We start from the raw sequence: 21,259 nt of genomic DNA, 5'->3' as shown, positions 1-21,259 counted from the left end.
ATGGTAGAGGGGGTGTAGTGTGTGTACTGGGGAGAGGAGAGGGGATGGTAGAGGGGGTGTAGTGTGTGTACTGGGGAGAGGAGGGAGGATGGTAGAGGTGGTGTAGTGTGTGTTTACTGGAGAGGGGAGAGGTGGAGAGTGTTAGGATCGGGTGTGTACTGTGCTCTGTGGGTGTAATGAAGAACAAAGGAAACATTTAATGAGGTGTGTGTGTGTGTAATGTACCAGCTCTGTGTTGTAGTCCTGTTTCAGTGTCGTTGTGTTGTTCCTCTCCAGACCCCCAGGATGACAATAAGATCGGTATCGATGGGATCCAGCAGTTCTGTGATGACCTCACCCTGGACCCGGCCAGTAGGAGTGTTCTGGTGGTGGCCTGGAAGTTCCGTGCCGCCACACAGTGTGAGTTCAGCAGGAAGGAGTTCCTCGACGGCATGGCCGAGCTGGGGTGAGCTAGCTTTCTGTGATGTCATCTTTCTGCGCCACGCAGTTGTGTTCGCTGTTCAGTAGGAAACATTTTGAATGAAAGCAAATGTTGTTAATGGAAAACTAAACATTTTGAAACGGAGGTCAGGCTGGTATTAGCTGGACTCCAATAAGAAGGTGTGTGTGTGTGTGTGTGTGCTTCCCCCCCTAGCTGTGACAGTCCAGAGAAGTTGAAGGCTCTGCTCCCCAGACTAGAACAGGAAGTCAAAGACACGGCCAAGTTTAAAGACTTCTATCAGTTCACCTTCAACTTCGCCAAGAACCCTGGACAGAAGGGACTAGGTAAGTATTTCACATATCTTTCTGGAGAAAAGCTCTGAACAGAGGTTCTGGTAGATGAACAGAGGTTCTGGTAGATGAATAGAGGTTCTGGTAGATGAATAGAGGTTCTGGTAGATGAATAGAGGTTCTGGTAGATGAACAGAGGTTCTGGTAGATGAACAGAGGTTCTGGTAGATGAACAGAGGTTCTGGTAGATGAACAGAGGTTCTGGTAGATGAACAGAGGTTCTGGTAGATGAACAGAGGTTCTGGTAGATGAATAGAGGTTCTGGTAGATGAATAGAGGTTCTGGTAGATGAATAGAGGTTCTGGTAGATGAACAGAGGTTCTGGTAGATGAACAGAGGTTCTGGTAGATGAACAGAGGTTCTGGTAGATGAACAGAGGTTCTGGTAGATGAACAGAGGTTCTGGTAAATATTGTGTCCAGACAGAGAGTTTTAGTCAAACCCTGGTTGGTCCAGCACTGTGTTTGAGGAGAAGGCCTTTCACCCCGGTGTAGTTTTCCGGACCCTGGTGTTGAATTCCTCCTGGGAACATTGGTAGATCACCATGGTGGTTTGGCATCAGTGGTGTAATGTAGTTCTGTCTCAGTCAGTAGCAGCCCGGCAGCAAACAGGAAGAATGGCTTTGAGATGGAAAACAATGACTTGTCCTGCCAGGTAAGTGAAGAGCTCCCCCTTCACAACACTGCCTCTAGTCGGACTACTGCTGTTCTGTGAGCCATGCTGAGGAGAGGGCCTGGAGTCTGACAGGTGGTGGACTGTTACTGTGTAATAGCAGGTTTACGGATAGATCACCTATCAAGCTAAACAGAAACCAGGGTGGGTCCCAAATAGAGCTCTATTCCCTGCATAGTCACTACTTCTGACCAGAGCCCTATGGGCCCACTAGGGCACTATTTAGGGAACTGGGTGCCATTTGAGAAACGACCCAACTCTCTGATTCCCTGGATGGGACCACTTTGTTCTGGTTGTTGTTTCTGCTGGTCTGTGTTGTTATGACGACCGGAGTGGGTGACCCAGCTAAGTTCCTGGAACAACAGTAGGGCCCTTTGTCAAAACTCATCTGACTGTAATGTCTCTCTCTCTCTCTCTGTAACTCTCTGTCAGACACTGTAATGTCTCTCTCTCTCTCTCTCTCTCTGTAACTCTCTGTGGGACACTGTAATGTCTCTCTCTGTAACTCTCTGTCAGACACTGTAATGTCTCTCTCTCTCTCTCTCTCTCTCTCTCTCTCTCTCTCTGTATCTCTCTCTCTCTCTGTAACTCTCTCTCTCTCTCTCTGTAACTCTCTGTCAGACACTGTAATGTCTCTCTCTCTCTCTCTCTCTCTCTCTCTCTCTAACTCTCTCTCTCTCTCTCTCTGAAACTCTCTGTCAGACACTGTAATGTCTCTCTCTCTCTGTAACTCTCTGTCAGACACTGTAATGTCTCTCTCTCTCTCTCTCTCTCTCTCTCTCTCTCTGTAACTCTCTCTCTCTCTCTCTCTGAAACTCTCTGTCAGACACTGTAATGTCTCTCTCTCTCTCTCTCTCTCTCTCTCTGTAATGTCTCTCTCTCTCTGTAACTCTGTCACACTGTAATGTCTCTCTCTCTCTGTAACTCTCTGTCAGACACTGTAATGTCTCTCTCTCTCTCTCTCTCTCTCTCTCTTTTCTCTGTAACTCTCTCTCTCTCTCTGTAACTCTCTCTCTCTCTCTGTAACTCTCTCTCTCTCTCTGTAACTCTGTCAGACACTGTAATGTCTCTCTCTCTCTCTCTCTCTGTAACTCTCTCTCTCTGTAACTCTCTCTCTCTCTCTCTGTAACTCTCTCTCTCTCTCTCTGTAACTCTCTCTCTCTCTCTGTAACTCTGTCAGACACTGTAATGTATCAATTCAATTCAATTCAAGGGGCTTTATTGGCATGGGAAACATGTGTTAACATTGCCAAAGCAAGTAAGGTAAACAATAAAAATTAACAGTAGACATCACACATACAGAAGTTTCAAAACAATAAAGACATTACAAATGTCATATTATATATATATATATACAGTGTTTTTACAATGTACAAATGGTAAAGGACACAAGATAAAATAAATAAGCGTAGATATGGGTTGTATTTACAATGGTGCATGTTCTTCACTGGTTGCCCTTTTCTCGTGGCAACAGGTCACAAATCTTGCTGCTGTGATGTCAGACTGTGGAATTTCACCCAGTAGATATGGGAGTTTTTCAAAATTGGATTTGTTTTCGAATTCTTTGTGGATCTGTGTAATCTGAGGGAAATATGTCTCTCTAATATGGTCATACTTTGGGCAGGAGGTTAGGAAGTGCAGCTCAGTTTCCACCTCATTTTGTGGGCAGTGAGCACATAGCCTGTCTTCTCTTGAGAGCCATGTCTGCCTACGGCGGCCTTTCTCAATAGCAAGGCTTTGCTCGCTGAGTCTGTACATAGTCAAAGCTTTCCTTAATTTTGGGTCAGTCACAGTGGTCAGGTATTCTGCCGCTGTGTACTCTCTGTGTAGGGCCAAATAGCATTCTAGTTTGCTCTGTTTTTTTGTTAATTCTTTCCAATGTGTCAAGTAATTATCTTTTTGTTTTCTCATGATTTGGTTGGGTCTAATTGTGCTGCTGTCATGGGGCTCTGTAGGGTGTGTTTGTGAACAGAGCCCCAGGACCAGCTTGCTTAGGGGACTCTTCTCCAGGTTAATCTCTCTGTAGGTGATGGCTTTGTTGTGGAAGGTTTGGGAATCGCTTCCTTTTAGGTGGTTATAGAATTTAACAGCTCTTTTCTGGATTTTGATAATTAGTGGGTATCGGCCTAATTCTGCTCTGCATGCATTATTTGGTGTTCTACGTTGTACACGGAGGATATTTTTGCAGAATTCTGCGTGCAGAGTCTCAATTTGGTGTTTGTCCCATTTTGTAAAGTCTTGGTTGGTGAGCGGACCCCAGACCTCACAACCATAAAGGGCAATGGGCTCTATGTTATGTACTTGAGTGAAGACCCAAAAGCGGTTTTAACAGAAAACAGAGTTCTTTAATGAAAAAACAGGAATGGCATAAATCCTCTTCCGACGTTGTCAATGGAACAAAAAGAACGTTAGTATAGTGCAGGATGCACCTGCCAGGCAGACTCCGACAGGATAGGACAAGGTGGAAGCAAACGAGACGACAGCTTGCTTCTGGCATGAAAAACACAAACAAGAATCTGACACTGAAAGTAGCAGGAACAGAGAGAGAAATAGAGACCTAATCAGAGGGGAAAGAGAGAACAGGTGGGAAAGAGTGAATGAGCTAGTTAGGGGAGATGTAGAACAGCTGAAGAAGGAGAGACAGAGAAGGTAACCTAATAAGACCAGCAGAGAGAGACAGAGTGAAGAGAAAGGACAGGAACAGACATAATAAGACATGACAGTACCCCCCACTCACCGAGCGCCTCCTGGCGCACTCGAGGAGGAAACCTGGCGGCAACGGAGGAAATCATCGATCAGCGAACGGTCCAGCACGTCCCGAGAGGGAACCCAACTCCTCTCCTCAGGACCGTACCCTCCCAATCCACTAGGTGCTGATGACCACGGCCCCGAGGGCGCATGTCCAAAATCTTACGAACCCTGTAGATAGGTGCGCCTCGACAAGGATGGGGGGAGGGACGAGCGGGGGCGAAGAACGGGCTTAACACAGGAGACATGGAAGACCGGGTGAACGCGACGAAGATAGCGCGGAGAAGAAGTCGCACTGCGACAGGATTAATGACCTGAGAAATACGGAACGGACCAATGAACCGCGGGGCCAACTTGCGAGAAGCTGTCTTAAGGGGAAGGTTCTGAGTGGAGAGCCATACTCTCTGACCGCAACAATATCTAGGACTCTTGGTCCTACGCTTGTAGCGGCCCTCACAGTCTGCGCCCTATTACGGCAAAGTGCCGACCTGACCCCCTTCCAGGTGCGCTCGCAACGCTGGACAAAAGCCTGAGCGGAGGGGACGCAGGACTCGGCGAGCTGAGATGAGAACAGCGGAGGCTGGTACCCGAGGCTACTCTGAAAAGGAGATAGACCGGTAGCAGACGAAGGAAGCGAGTTGTGGGCGTACTCTGCCCAGGGGAGCTGTTCTGACCAAGACGCAGGGTTACGAAAAGAAAGACTGCGTAAAATGCGACCAACAGTCTGATTGGCCCGTTCGGCTTGACCGTTAGACTGGGGATGAAAGCCGGACGAGAGACTGACAGAAGCCCCAATCAAACGGCAAAACTCCCTCCAAAATTGAGACGTGAACTGCGGGCCTCTGTCGGAAACGACGTCTGACGGAAGGCCATGAATTCGGAAAACATTCTCGATAATGATCTGAGCCGTCTCCTTAGCAGAAGGGAGCTTAGCGAGAGGAATGAAATGAGCCGCCTTAGAGAATCTATCGACAACCGTAAGAATAACTGTCTTCCCCGCTGATGAAGGCAGTCCGGTGATAAAATCTAAAGCGATGTGAGACCACGGTCGAGAGGGAATGGGAAGCGGTCTGAGACGGCCGGCAGGAGGAGAGTTCCCAGATTTAGTCTGCGCGCAGACCGAACAAGCGGCGACAAATCGACGCGCGTCACGTTCCCGAGTGGGCCACCAGAAACGCTGGCGAATGGAAGCGAGCGTACCCCGAACGCCGGGGTGGCCGGCTAACTTGGCAGAGTGGGCCCACTGAAGAACGGCCGGACGAGTAGGAACGGGAACGAACAGAAGGTTCCTAGGACAAGCTCGCGGCGACGGAGTGTGAGCGAGTGCTTGCTTTACCTGCCTCTCAATTCCCCAGACAGTCAACCCGACAACACGCCCCTCAGGGAGAATCCCCTCGGGGTCGGTGGAGACCTCAGAAGAACTGAAGAGACGAGATAAAGCATCAGGTTTGGTGTTTTTTGAGCCCGGACGATAAGAAATAACAAACTCGAAACGAGCGAAAAACAGAGCCCAACGAGCCTGACGCGCATTAAGTCGTTTGGCTGAACGGATGTACTCAAGGTTCCTATGGTCAGTCCAAACGACAAAAGGAACGGTCGCCCCTCCAACCACTGTCGCCATTCGCCTAGGGCTAAGCGGATGGCGAGCAGTTCGCGATTACCAACATCATAGTTACGTTCTGACGGCGATAAGCGATGAGAGAAAACGCGCAAGGATGGACCTTGCCGTCAGAGAGAGAGCGCTGAGAAAGAATGGCTCCCACGCCCACCTCTGACGCGTCAACCTCAACAACAAACTGTCTAGAGATGTCAGGTGTAACAAGAATAGGTGCGGATGTAAAACGATTCTTAAGAAGATCAAAAGCTCCTGGGCGGAAACGGACCACTTAAAGCACGTCTTAACAGAAGTAAGGGCTGTGAGGGGAGCTGCCACCTGACCGAAATTACGGATGAAACGACGATAGAAATTAGCGAAGCCCAGAAAGCGCTGCAGCTCGACGCGTGACTTAGGAACGGGCCAATCAATGACAGCCTGGACCTTAGCGGGATCCATCTTAATGCCCTCAGCGGAAATAACGGAACCGAGAAAAGGGACAGAGGCGGCATGAAAAGTGCACTTCTCAGCCTTCACATAAAGACAGTTCTCCAAAAGGCGCTGGAGGACGCGTCGCACGTGCTGAACATGAATCGGGAGAGACGGTGAAAAAATCAGGATATCGTCCATGTAAACGAAAACAAAAATGTTCAGCATGTCTCTCAGGACGTCGTTAACTAGTGCCTGAAAGACAGCTGGAGCGTTAACGAGGCCGAAAGGAAGAACCCGGTATTCAAAGTGCCCTAACGGAGTGTTAAACGCCGTCTTCCACTCGTCCCCCTCCCTGATGCGCACGAGATGGTAGGCGTTACGAAGGTCCAATTTGGTGAAAACCTGGCTCCCTGCAGGATCTCGAAGGCTGAAGACATAAGAGGAAGCGGATAACGATTCTTAACTGTTATGTCATTCAGCCCTCGATAATCCACGCATGGGCGCAGGGACCCGTCCTTCTTCTGAACAAAAAAAAACCCCGCTCCGGCGGGAGAGGAGGAGGAGACTATGGTACCGGCGTCGAGCGAAACAGACAAATAATCCTCGAGAGCCTTACGTTCGGGAGCCGACAGAGAGTATAATCTACCCCGGGGGAGTAGTTCCCGGAAGGAGATCAATACTACAGTCATACGACCGGTGTGGAGGGAGAGAAGTGGCCTTGGAACGACTGAACACCGTGCGCAGATCGTGATACTCCTCCGGCACCCCTGTCAAATCGCCAGGCTCCTCCTGTGAAGAAGGGACAGAGGAAACAGGAGGGATAGCAGACATTAAACAGGTCACATGACAAGAAACATTCCAGGATAGGATAGTATTACTAGACCAATTAATAGAAGGGTTATGGCGCACTAGCCAGGGATGACCCAAAACAACAGGTGTAAAAGGTGAACGAAAAATTAAAAAAGAAATGGTTTCGCTATGATTACCAGAGACAGTGAGGGTTAAAGGCAGCGTCTCACGCTGAATCTTGGGGAGAGAACTACCATCTAAAGCGAACAAGGCCGTGGGCTCCCCTAACTGTCTGAGAGGAATGTCATGCTCCCGAGCCCAGGTCTCGTCCATAAAACAGCCCTCCGCCCCAGAGTCTATCAAGGCACTGCAGGAAGCAGATGAACCGGGCCAGCGGAGATGGACCGGAAAGGTAGTGCGTGATCCTGAAGGAGAGGCCTGAGTAGTTGCGCTCACCAGTAGCCCTCCTCTTACTGATGAGCTCTGGCTTTTACTGGGCATGAGGTGACAAAATGACCAGCGGAGCCGCAGTAGAGACAGGCGATTGGTGATTCTCCGTTCCTTCTCCTTGGCCGAGATGCGGATACCCCCCAGCTGCATAGGCTCAGCATCCGAGCCGGCGGAGGAGGGTGGCAGTGATGCGGCAGGTGGCAGTGATGTGGAGAGGGGAGCAACGGAGAACGCGAACTCCTTTCCACGAGCTCGGCGACGAAGATCAAACCGTCGCTCTATGCGAATAGCGAGAGCTATTAAGGAGTCCAGACTGGAAGGAACCTCCCGGGAGAGGATCTCATCCTTAACCTCGACGAGGAGACCCTCCAGAAAACGAGCGAGCAAAGCCGGCTCGTTCCAGTCACTAGAGGCAGCGAGAGTGCGAAACTCAATAGAATAATCCGTTATGGATCGATTCCCCTGACATAGGGAAGACAGGGCCCTGGAAGCCTCCTCCCCAAAAACAGAACGGTCAAAAACCCGTATCATCTCCTCCTTAAAGTCCTGATACTGGTTAATACACTCAGCCCTCGCCTCCCAGATTGCCGTGCCCCACTCACGCGCCCGTCCGGTAAGGAGAGAAATGACGTAGGCGATGCGGGCTGCGCTCCTGGAGTAAGTGTTGGGCTGGAGAGAGAACACCACATCACACTGAGTGAGGAATGAGCGGCACTCAGTGGGCTCCCCAGAGTAACACGGCGGGTTGTTGATCCTGGGCTCCGGAGACTCGGAAACCCTGGAAGTGGGCGGTGGATCGAGGTGGAGTTGGTGAACCTGTCTTGTGAGGTCGGAGACTTGGACGGCCAGGGTCTCAACGGCATGTCGAGCAGCAGACAATTCCTCCTCGTGTCTGCCTAGCATCGCTCCCTGGATCTCGACGGCGGAGTGAAAAGGGTCCGGAGCCGCTGGGTCCATTCTTGGTCAGATTCTTCTGTTATGTACTTGAGTGAAGACCCAAAAGCGGTTTTAACAGAAAACAGAGTTCTTTAATGAAAAAACAGGAATGGCATAAATCCTCTTCCGACGTTGTCAATGGAACAAAAGAACGTTAGTATAGTGCAGGATGCACCTGCCAGGCAGACTCCGACAGGATAGGACAAGGTGGAAGCAAACGAGACGACAGCTTGCTTCTGGCATGAAAAACACAAACAAGAATCTGACACTGAAAGTAGCAGGAACAGAGAGAGAAATAGAGACCTAATCAGAGGGGAAAGAGAGAACAGGTGGGAAAGAGTGAATGAGCTAGTTAGGGGAGATGTAGAACAGCTGAAGAAGGAGAGACAGAGAAGGTAACCTAATAAGACCAGCAGAGAGAGACAGAGTGAAGAGAAAGGACAGGAACAGACATAATAAGACATGACACTCTATGACCGATTCAAGTATTTTTAGCCAAATCCTAATTGGAATGTTGAAATTTATGTTCCTTTTGATGGCATAGAATGCCCTTCTTGCCTTGTCTCTCAGATCGTTCACAGCTTTGTGGAAGTTACCTGTGGCGCTGATGTTTAGGCCAAGGTATGTATAGTTTTTTGTGTGCTCTAGGGCAACAGTGTCGAGATGGAATTTGTATTTGTGGTCCTGGTGACTGGACCTTTTTGGAACACCATTATTTTGGTCTTACTGAGATTTACTGTCAGGGCCCAGGTCTGACAGAATCTGTGCATAAGATCTAGGTGCTGCTGTAGGCCCTCCTTGGTTGGTGACAGAAGCACCAGATCATCAGCAAACAGCAGACATTTGACTTCAGATTCTAGTAGGGTGAGGCCGGGTGCTGCAGACTTTTCTAGTGCCCGCCCAGTTTGTTGATATATATGTTGAAGAGGGTGGGGCTTAAGCTGCATCCCAGTCTAACCCCACGACCCTGTGTGAAGAAATTTGTGTTTTTTGCCAATTTTAACCGCACACTTGTTGTTTGTGTACATGGATTTTATGATGTCGTATGTTTTACCCCCAACACCACTTTCCATCAGTTTGTATAGCAGACCCTCATGCCAAATTGAGTCGAAGGCTTTTTTGAAATCAACAAAGCATGAGAAGACTTTGCCTTTGTTTTGGTTTGTTTGGTTGTCAATTAGGGTGTGCAGGGTGAATACATGGTCTGTTGTACGGTAATTTGGTAAAAAGCCAATTTGACATTTGCTCAGTACATTGTTTTCATTGAGGAAGTGTACGAGTCTGCTGTTAATGATAATGCAGAGGATTTTCCCAAGGTTACTGTTGACGCATATTCCACGGTAGTTATTGGGGTCAAATTTGTCTCCATTTTTGTGGATTGGGGTGATCAGTCCTTGGTTCCAAATATTGGGGAAGATGCCAGAGCTAAGGATGATGTTAAAGAGTTTTAGTATAGCCAATTGGAATTTGTTGTCTTTATATTTGATCATTTCATTGAGGATACCATCAACACCACAGGCCTTTTTGGGTTGGAGGGTTTTTATTTTGTCCTGTAACTCATTCAATGTTATTGGAGAATCCAGTGGGTTCTGGTAGTCTTTAATAGTTGATTCTAAGATCTGTATTTGATCATGTATATGTTTTTGCTCTTTATTCTTTGTTATAGAGCCAAAAATATTGGAGAAGTGGTTTACCCATACATCTCCATTTTGGATAGATAATTCTTCGTGTTGTTGTTTGTTTAGGGTTTTCCAATTTTCCCAGAAGTGGTTAGAGTCTATGGATTCTTCAATTACATTGAACTGATTTCTGACATGCTGTTCCTTCTTTTTCCGTAGTGTATTTCTGTATTGTTTTAGTGATTCACCATAGTGAAGGCGTAGACTCAGGTTTTCCGGGTCTCTATGTTTTTGGTTGGACACTCTCTCTCTCTGTAACTCTCTGTCAGACACTGTAATGTCTCTCTCTCTCTCTGTAACTCTCTGTGGGACACTGTAATGTCTCTCTCTCTCTCTGTAACTCTCTGTCAGACACTAATGTCTCTCTCTCTCTCTGTAACTCTCTGTGGGACACTGTAATGTCTCTCTCTCTCTCTGTAACTCTCTGTGGGACACTGTAATGTCTCTCTCTCTCTCTGTAACTCTCTGTGGGACACTGTAATGTCTCTCTCTCTCTCTGTAACTCTCTGTGGGACACTGTAATGTCTCTCTCTCTCTCTGTAACTCTCTGTCAGACACTGTAATGTCTCTCTCTCTCTCTGTAACTCTCTGTCAGACACTGTAATGTCTCTCTCTCTCTCTGTAACTCTCTGTCAGACACTGTAATGTCTCTCTCTCTCTCTGTAACTCTCTGTGGGACACTGTAATGTCTCTCTCTCTCTGTAACTCTCTGTGGGACACTGTAATGTCTCTCTCTCTCTCTGTAACTCTCTGTGGGACACTGTAATGTCTCTCTCTCTCTGTAACTCTCTGTGGGACACTGTAATGTCACTAGGGCTGTAATGATACCAGTATCGCAGTACATTTTCCATGGCAAAAATGAAAACAGGAAGCAGACAACTCTTTGGTCCTTTTAATAACCTGCTGTGTGTAAGATATAGTGTTCTATATCTGGGTCATAAATACATGTTCTATATCTGGGTCATTAATACATGTTCTATATCTGGGTCATAAATACATGTTCTGTATCTGGGTCATTAATACATGTTCTATATCTGGGTCATTAATACATGTTCTATATCTGGGTCATTAATACATGTTCTATATCTGGGTCATAAATACATGTTCTATATCTGGGTCATAAATACATGTTCTATATCTGGGTCATAAATACATGTTCTATATCTGGGTCATAAATACATGTTCTATATCTGGGTCATTAATACATGTTCTATATCTGGGTCATAAATACATGTTCTATATCTGGGTCATAAATACATGTTCTATATCTGGGTCATTAATACATGTTCTATATCTGGGTCATAAATACATGTTCTATATCTGGGTCATAAATACATGTTCTATATCTGGGTCATAAATACATGTTCTATATCTGGGTCATAAATACATGTTCTATATCTGGGTCATAAATACATGTTCTATATCTGGGTCATAAATACATGTTCTATATCTGGGTCATTAATACATGTTCTATATCTGGGTCATAAATACATGTTCTGTATCTGGGTCATTAATACATGTTCTATATCTGGGTCATTAATACATGTTCTATATCTGGGTCATTAATACATGTTCTATATCTGGGTCATAAATACATGTTCTATATCTGGGTCATAAATACATGTTCTATATCTGGGTCATTAATACATGTTCTATATCTGGGTCATAAATACATGTTCTATATCTGGGTCATAAATACATGTTCTATATCTGGGTCATAAATACATGTTCTATATCTGGGTCATTAATACATGTTCTATATCTGGGTCATTAATACATGTTCTATATCTGGGTCATAAATACATGTTCTATATCTGGGTCATAAATACATGTTCTATATCTGGGTCATAAATACATGTTCTATATCTGGGTCATAAATACATGTTCTATATCTGGGTCATAAATACATGTTCTATATCTGGGTCATAAATACATGTTCTATATCTGGGTCATAAATACATGTTCTATATCTGGGTCATTAATACATGTTCTATATCTGGGTCATAAATACATGTTCTATATCTGGGTCATTAATACATGTTCTATATCTGGGTCATTAATACATGTTCTATATCTGGGTCATTAATACATGTTCTATATCTGGGTCATTAATACATGTTATATATCTGGGTCATAAATACATGTTATATATCTGGGTCATAAATACATGTTCTATATCTGGGTCATAAATACATGTTTCTATATCTGGGTCATTAATACATGTTCTATATCTGGGTCATAAATACATGTTCTATATCTGGGTCATAAATACATGTTCTATATCTGGGTCATAAATACATGTTCTATATCTGGGTCATAAATACATGTTCTATATCTGGGTCATAAATACATGTTCTATATCTGGGTCATAAATACATGTTCTATATCTGGGTCATAAATACATGTTCTATATCTGGGTCATTAATACATGTTCTATATCTGGGTCATAAATACATGTTCTACAGCTGGGTCATAAATACATGTTCTATATCTGGGTCATAAATACATGTGACTCTGGATGACAACATAATGATGTTTGATTCCAACATCAGGGCTGTTTTCCTAAACAAGTTAAATCCGCTCCGTGTTTTGTTTTTGTGTGCCGATACTAACGACTATGGTGATACTGGTATTGTCCCGGCCCTAAATGCCACCCCCTCCATCTCTTTCTCTGTCGCTCTCTCATTCGTTCACACACTAACTCCATGGTCTCAAACGATTCCGACTCCATAGAAACAACAGAAAAACATAACACCCTCCCGAGTGGCGCAGCTTTCCAAGGCACTGCATCGCAGTGTTGAGGCGTCACTACAGACCCGGATTCCATCCCAGGCTGTGTCGCAGCCGGCCGCGACCGGGAGACTCATGGGGCAGCACACAATAGGCCCAGCGTCGTCTTGGTTAGGGGAGGGTTTGGTCGGCCCTAGATGTCCATTTCCCATCGCGCTCTAGTGACTCCTGTGGCGGGCCGGGCGTAGTGCACGCTGACACGGTCGCCAGTTGTACGGTGTTTCCTCCGACACATTGGTGCGGCTGGCTTCCGGGTTAAGTGGGCATTGTGTCAAGAAGCAGTGCGGCTTGGTTGGGTTGTGTTTCGGGGACGATGTCTCTCAACCTTCTCCTCTCCCGAGTCCGTACGGGAGTTGCAGCGACGAGACAAGACTGTAACTACCAATTGGACACCACGAAATTGGGGAGAAAATATATAAATAAAAATAAAAACATATTTGCATGTCCTGTGTGTTTGACTGAATTTTTTTATTGTTGTAGCCAACTTGCCCAATTATTAAAAAATAACAAATGTTGTCCCTTTTTCTCTTGTCTCATCGCTGCAACTCCCGTACGGACCCGGGAGAGGAGAAGGTCGAGAGACATGCGTCCTCTGAAACACAACCCAACCAAGCCGCACTGCTTCTTGACACAATGCCCACTTAACCCGGAAGCCAGCCGCACCAATGTGTCGGAGGAAACACCGTACAACTGGCGACCGTGTCAACGTGCACTGCGCCCGGCCCACCACAGGAGTCACTAGAGCGCGATGGGACAAGGACATCCCTGCCGGCCAAACCCTCCCCTAACCCGGACGACGCTGGGCCAATTGTGCGCTGCCCCATGGGTCTCCCGGTCGCGGGTGGCTGCGACAGAGCCTGGACTCGAACCCAGAATCTCTAGTGGCACAGCGATGCACAGCCTTAGACCCCTGGTGATGAGGTTTAACCTCCTTGTCACCCCTCTACTCTCTGTATCAGACCTGGAGATGACTAGTCTACTGATGGTGTTACTAACCCCTCTACTCTCTGTATCAGACCTGGAGATGACTAGTCTACTGATGGTGTTACTAACCCCTCTACTCTCTGTATCAGACCTGGAGATGACTGTAGTCTACTGATGGTGTTACTAACCCCTCTACTCTCTGTATCAGACCTGGAGATGACTAGTCTACTGATGGTGTTACTAACCCCTCTACTCTCTGTATCAGACCTGGAGATGGCTGTGGCCTACTGATGGTGTTACTAACCCCTCTACTCTCTGTATCAGACCTGGAGATGACTAGTCTACTGATGGTGTTACTAACCCCTCTACTCTCTGTATCAGACCTGGAGATGACTGTAGTCTACTGATGGTGTTACTAACCCCTCTACTCTCTGTATCAGACCTGGAGATGGCTGTAGTCTACTGATGGTGTTACTAACCCCTCTACTCTCTATATCAGACCTGGAGATGGCTGTAGTCTACTGATGGTGTTACTAACCCCTCTACTCTCTATATCAGACCTGGAGATGACTGTAGTCTACTGATGGTGTTACTAACCCCTCTACTCTCTGTATCAGACCTGGAGATGGCTGTGGCCTACTGGAACCTGGTTCTAACTGGTCGATTCAAGTTCCTGGACCTCTGGAACAGGTTTCTATTGGTGAGTGGATGCCAGTCTGTATTAATGGCTGTTCCCTAAATAATATACTACTCTGGACAGAGTCTCGGTGTTTCCTCCATGTATTGATAGTCTATGGTGATGTCATCTATCTGTGTGATTAGTGCAGGAGCATCATAATCTCTGATGTCATCTATCTGTGTGATTAACGCAGGAGCGTCATAATCTCTGATGTCATCTATCTGTGTGATTTAATGCAGGAGCATCATAATCTCTGATGTCATCCATCTGTGTGATTAATGCAGGAGCATCATTATCTCTGATGTCATCTATCTGTGTGATTAATGCAGGAGCATCATAATCTCTGATGTCATCTATCTGTGTGATTAATGCAGGAGCATCATAATCTCTGATGTCATCTATCTGTGTGATTTAATGCAGGAGCATCATTATCTCTGATGTCATCTATCTGTGTGATTAACGCAGGAGCGTCATAATCTCTGATGTCATCTATCTGTGTGATTTAATGCAGGAGCATCATTATCTCTGATGTCATCTATCTGTGTGATTAACGCAGGAGCGTCATAATCTCTGATGTCATCTATCTGTGTGATTAATGCAGGAGCATCATAATCTCTGATGTCATCTATCTGTGTGATTAATGCAGGAGCATCATAAGCGGTCGATCCCCAAAGACACGTGGAACCTGCTACTGGACTTTGGCAACATGATCGCAGACGACATGTCCAACTACGACGAGGAAGGTGAGATATAACCACCTATTAAGGATGGGTCCCAAATGGCACCTTTTCCTACATTTACATTTACATTTAAGTCATTTAGCAGACGCTCTTATCCAGAGTGACTTACAAATTGGTGAATTCACCTTCTGACATCAGTGGAACAGCCACTTTACAATAGTGCATCTAAATCATTTAAGGGGGGGTGAGAAGGATTGCTTTATCCTATCCTAGGTATTCCTTGAAGAGGTGGGGTTTCAGGTGTCTCCGGAAGGTGGTGATTGACTCCTGTGCTCTGCTTTTGACCAGGGCCCATAGTGCACTAGATACGGATTAGGGGGCCATTTGAAACGCAGACAAACATTTCTGTAGGACCAATAAAACACACACTAATCCACACCCCTGACCTCAGATCCAGGATTCCTCTACCCCCTTATCCATAACCACTAGGTGTATGACTAAGATCTGACCTGGAGTCAGCAGTTAGGGATTGGGACTTGACTACCATACAGCGCAATCACCTATTAAAACATTTCTGCCAATCACTTACCATGCAGCTAATCATGTGACCCTTTTCTGCCCACTCAGGAGCTTGGCCTGTCCTCATAGACGACTTTGTGGAATTTGCCCGGCCAATCGTGACAGGGGGCAAGCGTAAAACCATATAGGTCATACCCAGTTCCCAGCAGGGGCTGGCGATTTTATACACACCAGCCAAAAAGAGACTTCTACAAGACTGTCCAAGTTTGTGAGACTGAGCTGCCAATCAGGGGCCGGGGAGCGACATGACAGCCAATCGGAGAGAAGGAAAACAACAACAGGAAGAGGAAGTTATCCTTTTCTTTGTTTTGAGACTGAGTCACTCCGGGAGGCGGGCTGTTAGCAGGGGTGGGATCGTCGCGGAGCTATGAGCTCTGCTCCCATTGGCTGGCTGGATCAGACTGATCGGCCAACGACTACAGTACCCAAACACCAGCCACCATCAGATCAGTGGGCGTGTCTGTAGATTCTAGAACTGGTGCTCTGGTCCCACCCCCCCTAGCTGCAGCCCCCCCCAACCCCGCCCCCTCCTTACTAAAGAACGACCAGGGAGAGCAAACAGAACGGCAGAGAGGGGCGGACGGTTTGCTCTCTGCAGCAGACAGACAGAATGGTGTGATATTTGATCCAGTGGAGGCTGCAGAGAGGAGGACGGCTCATCATAATGGCTGGAACGGAGCAAACGGAATGTTATCAAACACCTGGAAACCATGGAAAACATGTGTTTGATGTATTTGATACCATTCCACTGATTCCGATCTAGTCATTACCACGAACATGTCCTCCCCAATTAAGGTGCCACCAACCTCCTGTGGTCTGAACCCACAGTAGTAAGACGTGTCCTCTCTGCCGGCCCATTGGTGGATGAACTAGGAGCTCGGAGGTTCTGCATGTGTTTCTGGTTGAGCGTTAAGCGGCTGGACGGAGGAACAACAACTACTTTTTTTTATTATTATCATTGAGTTTCTTCTCATCAGAGGTGAGGGGTGTGGTCGTCATCCAATGTTCTCATCCAATCCAACGTCAGTGTAATGTTCTGCTTCCATTTCAATCTAAAGTGTAAAAGTTGGGTCAGTTTTGTTGTTAATATGTGTGAGGTTCAGGGTCTATATCCACAAGGCGTCTGAGAGTACGAGTGCTGACCTGGGATCAGTTTAGCCTTTTGGATCATAATGAATACTAGAGAGAGGACCAGATCCTAGTGCTGATCTGGGATCAGGTTAGCCTTTTAGATCATAATGAATACTAGAGAGAGGACCAGATCCTAGTGCTGATCTGGGATCAGTTTAGCCTTTTAGATCATAATGAATACTAGAGAGAGGACCAGATCCTAGTGCTGATCTGGGATCAGGTTAGCCTTTAGATCATAGTGAGTGAGAGGACCAGAGAGGACCAGATCCTAGTGCTGATCTAGGATCAGGTTAGTCTTTTAGATCATAGTGAGTGAGAGGACCAGAGAGGACCTACTCTGAGACGCTTTAGGAATACAGGCCCAGTTCAGATCCACTCTGGTATTCAGATAGAACCGAACCGACCGACAGAGCAGCATGCTTTTAAAGCTCAACACCAGCAGAAATACTATTGCTCCAGTTGGAACAGACTGTGACCATAGGATTCATGTGTTAGATATACCATTTTAGAATAATGAATATGATACAATATAAAGACGACACAATGACATTTATAATCGTGAGAGAGAGGACGAAGTATTTGAAATGCGTACGAGGTCCACAGATTTCTAGGCCGTGTCCCAAACTGTACCCCATTCCCTGTATAGTACTGGTAAAAAAAGTAGTGCTCTATATAGGGAACAGGTTTGCCCATTTGGGATGTGCCATGTCTCCAAGCTTTCTGTTTGATTTGAGTTTGTTTGTTTGGGGTGTAAATGTTCACATCACCAGAGACCTTGACTGTTGGTCTGGCAGTTGTTTTATTTTCACAAGCAACGCACAGGAAGTTGAATCTATGAATCGTATTCAGTCTACAACACTGTTCATTGTTGAATCTATGAATCATATTCAGTCTACAACATTGTATATAGTTGAATCTATGAATCGTATTCAGTCTACAACACTGTATATAGTTCATAGTTGAATCTATGAATCGTATTCAGTCTACAACACTGTATATAGTTCATAGTTGAATCTATGAATCGTATTCAGTCTACAACACTGTATGTAGTTCATAGTTGAATCTATGAATCGTATTCAGTCTACAACACTGTATATAGTTCATAGTTGAATCTATGAATCGTATTCAGTCTACAACACTGTATATAGTTCATAGTTGAATCTATGAATCGTATTCAGTCTACAACACTGTATGTAGTTCATAGTTGTATACTGAATACGATTCATAGATTCAACACTGTATATAGTTCATTGTTGAATCTATGAATCATATTCAGTCTACAACACTGTATATAGTTCATAGTTGAATCTATGAATCGTATTCAGTCTACAACACTGTATATAGTTCATAGTTGAATCTATGAATCGTATTCAGTCTACAACACTGTATGTAGTTCATAGTTGTATACTGAATACGATTCATAGATTCAACACTGTATATAGTTTGTAGTTGAATCTATGAATCGTATTCAGTCTACAACACTGTATATAGTTCATTGTTGAATCAATGAATCGTATTCAGTCTATAACACTGTATATAGTTCATAGTTGAATCTATGAATCGTATTCAGTCTACAACACTGTATATAGTTCGTAGTTGAATCTATGAATCGTATTCAGTCTACAACACTGTATATAGTTCGTAGTTGAATCTATGAATCGTATTCAGTCTACAACACTGTATATAGTTCGTAGTTGAATCTATGAATCGTATTCAGTCTACAACACTGTATATAGTTCATAGTTGAATCTATGAATCGTATTCAGTCTACAACACTGTATATAGTTCATAGTTGAATCTATGAATCGTATTCAGTCTACAACACTGTATATAGTTTGTAGTTGGAAGAGAGAGAGAGATACGTCCTCTGAGCCTCCTACACTCAGGTACGCGCTGAGAGAGTGTCCAATGTGTTGACGTGTATCGACAGGAGAAGACAGAGACTATGGAAGAGAGAGAGAGACGTCCTCTGAGCCTCCTACACTCAGGTACGCGCTGAGAGAGTGTCCAATGTGTTGATGTGTATCGACAGGAGAAGACAGAGACTATGGAAGAGAGAGAGAGACGTCCTCTGAGCCTCCTACACTCAGGTACACGCTGAGAGAGTGTCCAATGTGTTGACGTGTATCGACAGGAGAAGACAGAGACTATGGAAGAAAGAGAGAGAGACGTCCTCTGAGCCTCCTACACTCAGGTACGCGCTGAGAGAGTGTCCAATGTGTTGACTGTCTGAGCTTTACTCATATTCACTATTATTTTCACTGAGAGAAAAGAAAAAGCATTTAAAACATTTGTCATCGTTCTGCTATGGAGACGTTCTACATGACTTTGTTTTGGCAACGGAAGGTCCCGTCAATAAAGCATGTTGTTTTTAACAAAAAATGGAACGAGACTTTGGATCCATCTGTTCTGTTGAAAGTTTCATTAAGATTAGTGAGCTCACATGACAGAGAATGTGCCCCAAACACAGAGATGTTAAGAGATCACAACGTTATCTCTGTCCCATTATGGCGTCTGTGAGAGCACGGGCAGCGCCGTTGAGAATGAGAGGGTGGGAAGCTTTTAGGGACAGTTTAGGTGCAAAGGTTAAGGATGAGGGGGGTTGTGAGGGGAGGGGTTGAGGCAGAGGGGGGTTGGTTTGTTGTTGGTGAGAATGAGAGAGGGTTTAGAGGTGATGAGGGGGGGGTTGTGAGGGAGGGGTTGAGGCAGAGGGGGGTTGGTTTGTTGTTGGTGAGAATGAGAGAGGGTTTAGAGGTGATGAGGGGTAACAAGGGAGGGGGGTTGGTTTGTTGTTGGTCAGAATTAGAGAGGGTGTAGAGGTGATGAGGGGTAACAAGGGAGCCCTCTAACCCTCCTACCCTCCCTTCCTCCAGCCCTCTAACCCTCCAGCCCTCTAACCCTCCAGCCCTCTAACCCTCCAGCCCTCTAACCCTCTAACCCTTCAGCCCTCTAAACCTTCAGCCCTCTAACCCCCCAGCCCTCTAACCCCCAGCCCTCTAACCCTCCAGCCCTCTAACCCTCCAGCCCTCTAACCCTTCAGCCCTCTAACCCCCAGCCCTCTAACCCCCCAGCCCTCTAACCCTCCAGCCCTCTAACCCTCCAGCCCTCTAACCCTCCAGCCCTCTAACCCTCCAGCCCTCTAACCCTCCAGCCCTCTAACCCCCAGCCCTCCCTAACCCTCCAGCCCTCTAACCCTCCAGCCCTCTAACCCTCCAGCCCTCTACCCCTTCAGCCCTCTAACCCTCCAGCCCTCTAACCCTCCAGCCCTCTAACCCTTCAGCCCTCTAACCCTCCAGCCCTCTAACCCTCCAGCCCTCTAACCCTTCAGCCCTCTAACCCTCCAGCCCTCTAACCCTTCAGCCCTCCAGCCCTCCAGCCCTCTAGCCTTCTAACCCTCTAGCCTTCTAACCCTCCAGCCTTCTAACCCTCCAGCCCTCTAACCCTCCAGCCCTCTAACCCCCAGCCCTCTAACCCTCCAACCCTCTAACCCTCCAGCCCTCTAACCCTCCAGCCCTCTAACCCTCCAGCCCTCTAACCCTCCAGCCCTCTAACCCCCCAGCCCTCTAACCCCCAACCCTTTAATCCTCCAGCCCTCTAACCCTCCAGCCCTCTAACCCTCCAGCCCTCCAGCCCTCCAGCCCTCTAGCCCTCTAACCCTCTAACCCTCCAGCCCTCTAACCCTCCAGCCCTCTAACCCTCCAGCCCTCTAACCCTCCAGCCCTCTAACCCTCCAGCCCTCTAACCCTCTAATCCTCCAGCCCTCTAACCCTCCAGCCCTCTAACCCTCCAGCCCTCTAACCCTCCAGCCCTCTAACCCTCTAGCCCTCTAACCCTCCAGCCTTCTAACCCTCCAGCCCTCTAACCCTCCAGCCCTCTAACCCTCTAATCCTCCAGCCCTCTAACCCTTTAACCCTCCAGCCCTTTAACCCTCCAGCCCTCTAACCCTCCAGCCCTCTAACCCCCAGCCCTCTAACCCCCCAGCCCTCTAATCCTCCAGCCCTCTAACCCTTTAACCCTCCAGCCCTTTAACCCTCCAGCCCTCTAACCCTCCAGCCCTCTAACCCCCAGCCCTCTAACCCCCAGCCCTCTAACCCCCAGCCCTCTAACCCTCCAGCCCTCTAACCCTCCAGCCCTCTAACCCTTCAGCCCTCTAACCCTCCAGCCCTCTAACCCTTCAGCCCTCTAACCCCCAGCCCTCTAACCCTCCAGCCCTCTAACCCTCCAGCCCTCTAACCCTTCAGCCCTCTAACCCTCCAGCCCTCTAACCCTCCAGCCCTCTAACCCCCCCTCCAGCCCTCTAACCCCCAGCCCTCTAACCCCCAGCCCTCTAACCCTCCAGCCCTCTAACCCTCCAGCCCTCTAACCCCCCAGCCCTCTAACCCCCCAGCCCTCTAGCCCTCCAGCCC

At 46.9% G+C, this 21,259-nt stretch overlaps 1 pseudogene; it reads left to right on the top strand.

The window, feature by feature from the left end:
• Positions 1 to 306: 306 nt before the first annotated feature.
• Positions 307 to 16,065, top strand: LOC135531211 (DCN1-like protein 2; annotated as a pseudogene).
• Positions 16,066 to 21,259: the final 5,194 nt, after the last annotated feature.

Source organism: Oncorhynchus masou, unplaced genomic scaffold (genome assembly GCF_036934945.1).
Source record: "Oncorhynchus masou masou isolate Uvic2021 unplaced genomic scaffold, UVic_Omas_1.1 unplaced_scaffold_1554, whole genome shotgun sequence".
In the NCBI taxonomy this organism is placed as follows: Eukaryota; Metazoa; Chordata; class Actinopteri; order Salmoniformes; family Salmonidae; genus Oncorhynchus; species Oncorhynchus masou.
Note: the sequence above shows the minus strand (reverse complement) of the source record. Positions and strands in the feature narration are given on the sequence as shown.